Source organism: Phyllostomus hastatus, unplaced genomic scaffold, assembly GCF_019186645.2.
Source record: "Phyllostomus hastatus isolate PE091 unplaced genomic scaffold, TTU_PhHast_1.1 phas_contig_16, whole genome shotgun sequence".
Lineage (NCBI taxonomy): Eukaryota > Metazoa > Chordata > Mammalia > Chiroptera > Phyllostomidae > Phyllostomus > Phyllostomus hastatus.
This window is the reverse complement of record NW_025333643.1, coordinates 11,073,423-11,079,422: the sequence shown is the minus strand read 5'-3', so window position 1 is coordinate 11,079,422 and position 6,000 is coordinate 11,073,423.

Below are 6,000 nucleotides of genomic sequence, written 5' to 3'. Positions count from 1 at the left end.
TTTTGAGGGAAAAATAAGGGTGTTCATTATACATGGGTATAATAATCCCATGTATCGTGCACACAAAACACGGGTGCACATTATACACAGCAAAATACAGTACTGACTTTCAACTACAAAGCCAGGATAATGTAAAACCAAGATGACATAAAACCAGGATGATGAATGCCAGACCATCACTTGACCAGTTTTGAGATTGTCTTCAGAATGGACTGCTGGTGTCCACATAGAAAAGTTTTCAACCCCCTCCTCTTAATCTCTTCGTTCTGTTTTCCCTGTCCCTCCTTATAAAAACCTCTGCCTCCATTGAGATGTTGAGATGGGCTTTGGTATAAGAATCCCCCATCATCTCAGGTGGTCAGCACTTGAATAAACCTCTTTCCTTCTCACCAGCACCTGCCTCACAAGTATGAATTTCACTGCAGCAGGCAGCTGAACCTCAGTTCAGTTACAACCAGACACCAGGAGTTGATGACTTTCAAAAGACTAGCAACTGAGAAGAATGCTGTAGCTTGTCTTGCAGGAAATCCCTGTCATTTTTCAGGTCTCAAAACCACTCAAACCCAGCACAGATTGACCACAAATAGCTCAGCTGGTTGGAGTCTGCAGTTGGCAGCCAAATGAACCTAAGTTCACCTCAACAGCACAACAAAACCAAATTTCAGAAAATTCAAGTAACAAAGTACTGCTGTTGCTACCAGGAGGTCCAGTGCTCAGACCAAATATGGACTCAGATAGGACTAATTAAACTCTGCCAGACTGGAACTTCTTTGTTTCCTCAAGCCTCTTTCACAATCCTTACCTTAAATGACTTAGTTCTAAGACTGTCCAATCAGACCTCCTGAATTGGAATTAATAAATATGTATAGCTCCTTCTTACTCCTATTCTTTAAATTTACTTCAAGCCTTTATTTGAGGAGACTGATCTGACCTTTGTCTCCAAGCTCCCTGTCTGGCTGCCTGAAAAGTAAACCCTTTCTCTGCAGAAAAACCTGTTGCCTCAGGATTTAGCTTTCTCTGCAGAACACAAAAGGCCCACTGGTTCGGTCTGGTAACATGGAATAGACTTGCACAAAAGCCCACCTAAATAACCCTTATCTTCCATTAGTGTTCCCAAATATTCTCTAATCACTGTTCCACAATTTATTACCCCTTGACCAAGCCCCTTTATCTTGTTACACGCCCACAATTTATTGTTTTTGTTTTAAAAGGTATATAAGCTTTGGGGCCTAATGCCTTTTTCAGGTCTTCATTTTCTTCTGAAGACTCCGGTGTCTATGTAAATATATTAAATAAAGTGATATATTTTTCTCCTGTTAATCAGCCTATTTCAGTTTAATTCTTAGGTCCACTCAGGACCCAAGAGGGTAAAAAGAAGCTTTTCTTCCCCTCCATTTACACAGGAAATCCTACAAAAACAATTGCTAGAATGAATAAGTGTGTTTACTAAGATTGCAGGATACAAGGGCAATAAACAAAACTGTATTTTCATATAGAAGAGCAAACAACTGGAAAATAAAATTTTAAAACAATTCCATGAGCAATACTATTAAAAAAGATACTTAGTGATAAATTTAACAAAATACACATAAGACCTCTATACTGAAAACCATGAAACATTTTGAGTGAATTTAAAAAAGAACCTAAATAGAGACATACCATGCTCATGAATTGGATGACTCAATATTATTAGCATGTGAATTTTCCCCACATTGATCTATAGATTTAACATAATTTCAATTATAATTCCAGTAGGCTATTTTGTACAACTTGACAAGCTGATTCTAAAATATATACAGAAATGCTTTATAAAGTATATGCTTGCCTAACCACTATGCTGTACATATGAAACTAATACAAAATAATATTAAATGTAAACTGTAACTGAAATATAAAAATAAAAAATAAAATAAAATAAAATGTCTATATAAATGGAAAGGAAAGAGTATCCAAAGAAATCTTGAAAAATGAAGAACAAAGTTGGAACTTTTAAATACATTTAAAAACTAAATGCTGATGGATGGGTATGTTACAGAATGGACCCACATGGGGGGAGGGGGCAGATACTGTTACTGAAACAAGCCCCCTACCCCAGGGTCCTCCTGTTCTAGGTTTGTGTTTACCTACCACCAGTAAGAACTGTGGCTCTCAATGCCAGAGTTTGTTAAAAAGGCAAGGAACTATTTATTCAAAAGTTATACAGGTTTAGCCCTGGCTGGTGTCGTTCAGTGGAGTTAGTGCAGGCTGCGAACCAAAGGGTTGCCAGTTTGATTCCCAGTCAGGGCACATGCCTGGGTTGCAGGCCAGGCGCCCAATGGGAGCCACGAGAGAGGCAACCACACATTGATGCTTCTTTCCCTCTCTTTCTCCCTCCCTCCCCCTCTCTCTGAAAATAAATAAATAAACTTTTAAAATAAAAAAAAAAGTTATACAGGTTTAGAGTAATGGCAGAATGTTGTTGTTAAATCTCAAAGTCCCTTTAAAACACCTACAAACACACACACACACACAGTCCTGACTCCCATTGCTAAACCAGGCCAGTCAGGGGTACCATATCTGGGAAAAGAAATAGAAGGAAAAGAAACAGAAGTCCAGAGCTCTGCTAGACTACCAGTTCCTTCCAGTAATCTGTGCTCAACTGGGTAATTCTTAATCCAAAACCACATGGCACCTCCTCATGGCCCACCAGTGAGAGTCCTTGCACCCCTTTTCTTCTCACATGGTCTTACATCGTTCCCCATCCCTTGTGGTGGCCCACCTTCAGGTGAAAGCCCAGCCTGGAATCTCGTCCCTAACCCCATATCCGACTTCTCCCACAATCAGCTATACCTGCTGGCACTCCCCTATTTTCCACCTTCCTTGGCTGCCATAGTCAGTCAGGGCAGGCGTGGCTCCGTGGCATGGAATGAATTACCTGCAAGCTCTTTCGCAGGCCCTGTAACCAGGGAAGCTGCCTCCCAGTTATATCTTGGATCAAAGTCACACCCATCTCCCTAGCTAGCCTGCTGCTGATATTCAAAATAACCATTTTTGCATATAGGTATGAAACTAGCCTGCTGTTATTGACACGGAAAATAACTCTCCATGGCCCTGCACCATGTCTCCCATCCCCCAGCCAGGCTTGGGAGGGGCCCTCCAGAGTCTCTTAGTCCACACCCTGTTACAGGTACAGAGATGAACTGATGAAGAGATAAAGCAAGTATAATTTTAAAAAACAGTTGAAACTAGGAATAACATATGTTTGCTATAAAATTCTTTTAATTTATCTGTATATTTGAAAAATTTCATCATGAAATGTTGAAAATTTGAACTAGTCTTTATTAAAGGTCTTTTGGGAGGGAGAGCTTATGTCACATAACATGCAGTAAAACCTTCTAAAAGTTCTCTACTCATCTATTTCCTCAAAGTCCCACACCTAGCTTATCATTATAAATACGCATTATTTTTCTGTTTTAGCATGTGAGAAAATGTATCTACTTTTCAATGAAAAGGGAAATCTCAAATGTAGATACTAGAGGCAGAGGCAAGTGAACATATGAAGACCTAATGCAAGTAACAAATTGCATTCCTTACTTGAAATCACAGGTTATTTTGACTCCAGATGTTAATTTAGACTTGGTTCTAAGAGCCTACAAGATATTTCCAAAAATCAAATTTACCTTCAAAAGATGAGATCACTCCACCACTAAGGAATTCTGAATAATATGACTAAGGCTAAGTAGAACATTCCTAAGGAAGAGTGTCAAATATGTTATAATAGTAACAGCATTATTAGAATATTGTAAAACCTCACAAGATAATTATTTTGAAAAGAATCATATCCAATTGAAGGTATACATTAAAAGAGCCCTCTAAATTAATAGCATTTATTTCACATTCTAGCACAGAACAATATGGATGTTCATAATGATTGTGTTACCAAGATTAAATTACAAGTAGTATACTTTTTACTACAAGGCAAGATAAATAATTTTGCAAGACTTTCAATAGAAAGAATACATCATTAAAGGCTCTGATGCTTGAACATCAGTCATCTGAAGAATTTACTGTGTGGGATAGCTCAGTCTCTTTCAGAATATTATACATTACTAAATTCACTTCTGGATAGATCTTGACATTTTGTTTCTTCTAGCCTGGGATATGATCTTCAAGCCAAGACTCCAGAAGACTAGCTATCTCTACAGGTGTACTGAGAGACATCACAATGTGACCACTACAGATTTATTTTCTAGCAGCAACAGGGTGACTAAAAGAGAAGTATGTTTATGTGTGTTTGAACAGTTCATCAAAATGATAGCAAATCCAATGAAAAGGCAGTATCTCCAAATGATGTTTTGTGGAGTTTTATATTTACAACATATTACTAAGAATAATACTTCTGATGCTGTGATGATACCTATGTGGTTAACTCTCTAACATTCACCTTTTTTTCATCCTTTGGATTCTGGTAAGGATTAAAGATGAAGACATTTGTAACACACTTAACACAGTGCCTGACACATTTGGTTAATGCTCAGTAAATGCAAGCCACCATTATTTTTATGGATTATGGGGACAGCATTTTTAAAAATGTAACCTGAGTGTCAGGAAGGAAAAACAAGAAAATTATGTTTCCATTAATCAGTCCACTGCCACTTACCATTTTCCAAAAAAACATCCAAAACTTTTGGTGCTGCCCAAGTGTTTTGGGTTTTGTTTTTGTTTTAGTTTGAAATTTACATTTTTTATCTTTATTCGATTTAAAATGACTTAATACAAGTATTTTCATTTAAAAAAAATCAAACCAAATTGAAGCATGTAGGATAAAACATGAAATTTCCCCTGTCTGCTTCTTAATCCTGTTCCACATCCTTCCAGATGTCAACCTGTATCTGCATCCCTCCAGTCATTCCTCAACATATGAAACAGCATTCACACTCCATGGCCCAGGTTTAGTTCTCTCAGTCACTCCACACTAAAGGAAGGGTTCCTTCTGCAGCTTTGATAACAAACTTGGTAACTTTGAAAGGATTTGACAAGCCTTGTACCATCCATCCTCAGAAAAACGCGTATCTCTGGGATAATTTGGGATTTTGGAAGACTCAACTATACCAAAAGATTTTGGAGGCCCAATTCTATCAAAAAACCTGGAAATAGGAGAGTTGAAAGGTCACTGTCACAGCCAATCAAATGAGTCATGTAATCAGATGGAACGAGCTAGTTTCTTTTAGGCCTGCTTATCTATCTACTCAGGAATACAGTAAAAGATGGGCCACAATTTCATAGAAGTTTCATAGGGAATCCACAAAGCTGGGAGGCCTCTCTTTTTTTGTCTCTGAAAGTTATCACACAGATTGTGAAATGTAGAAAGAGGCTTTCATAGTTAAATTATTCCATAACAAATATGCCATGTTGATGATTAAAATTCAGCAGGTTACACTTGCTGCCTTTCTACAGGTGGTTCTCTAGGCAGTCATTATATTTTGTAAACTATCTGTTTTGGAGCTTTTGATATTCTGGAAGGATTGATGGCATCCACTACTTTTCAAATAGCGCAGTTTTCAATGTAGCTATATTCAGCAACCTACAAATCAGTCTGCAAGACACTGTGAGGATGGTGGCTCTCTTGGCTATGCTGTAGGTGATTCTGGCCGGAAAACATAAAGGAAATGCTCTGAAACCTTTGATAAGTCCTAACTAGAACAACATCAAAAGTGAGCTTTCCTTTGAGCAAAATACAGCGTCACATCATAGGACTCTTCTTAAATAATGGGAAGTAATGAGGCAAGTGTAATATTTATTTCTTCATTGCTTAAAATCAAATCACTAAGAAGAGATGCATAGCATAGAAATAATCTACAAGTTCTTGTGAACTTTAAAAACAGCAAAATAAAAAGTCACAAAATATTTCAATTTCTATAGTCTTTAGTTGTTGGCTTCAAAAAAACACACAAGTAATATATTAGTTCACTATGGCTGCTGTAACAATGTACCACAAACTGGTTTTAAATAATAGAAATT